Below are 525 nucleotides of genomic sequence, written 5' to 3'. Positions count from 1 at the left end.
AAAAAGAAAACCAGGTAGCTTCATGTTGATTCTGACTCCTGGCAGCCCTGTGGGTCTCAGAGTTGAGCTGTGTTCCGTCAGGTTTTCAATGGCTGCTCTTCCAGGCAGTAGACCTTTCCCAGGTGCCTGTGGGCAGACTAAGGAACCCTGCTGATGCTACAGGCTACACATTGGGCTACGAATGTCAAGGTAAGGGGTTTGAAGCCATCAGCTGCTCCAGGGTAGAAAGATGAGGCTTGTCAGCTCTGGCAGAGATTTAACGGCCTCAGGAGTCCCATGGAACTGTTCCACTCTCCTACAGGGTTCCCCTGAGTGGGAACGGACCCAGTGGCTGAGAGTCTGTTTCCCAGGCTTCGCTCACGCCTGCCACTTTCCACAAGGTGAGCATCACGGTACCTGGCATCCAGGAAGAGTTGAAGAGGAACAACACTTGCTGCAGAGGCTGTGGAGAGATTGGAACTCAGGCACTGCGGGTGGGCTGTGGGAAACTAACACTGAGGGAAAGATGATGAGAACTATACTCCC

The sequence above is a fragment of the Echinops telfairi genome, unplaced genomic scaffold, assembly GCF_000313985.2.
Source record: "Echinops telfairi isolate 266 unplaced genomic scaffold, ASM31398v2 ScPeMD7_7412;HRSCAF=8450, whole genome shotgun sequence".
NCBI classification, from domain to species: Eukaryota; Metazoa; Chordata; class Mammalia; order Afrosoricida; family Tenrecidae; genus Echinops; species Echinops telfairi.
The sequence above is the reverse complement of the archived record's forward strand: the minus strand, read 5'-3'. Positions refer to the sequence as shown.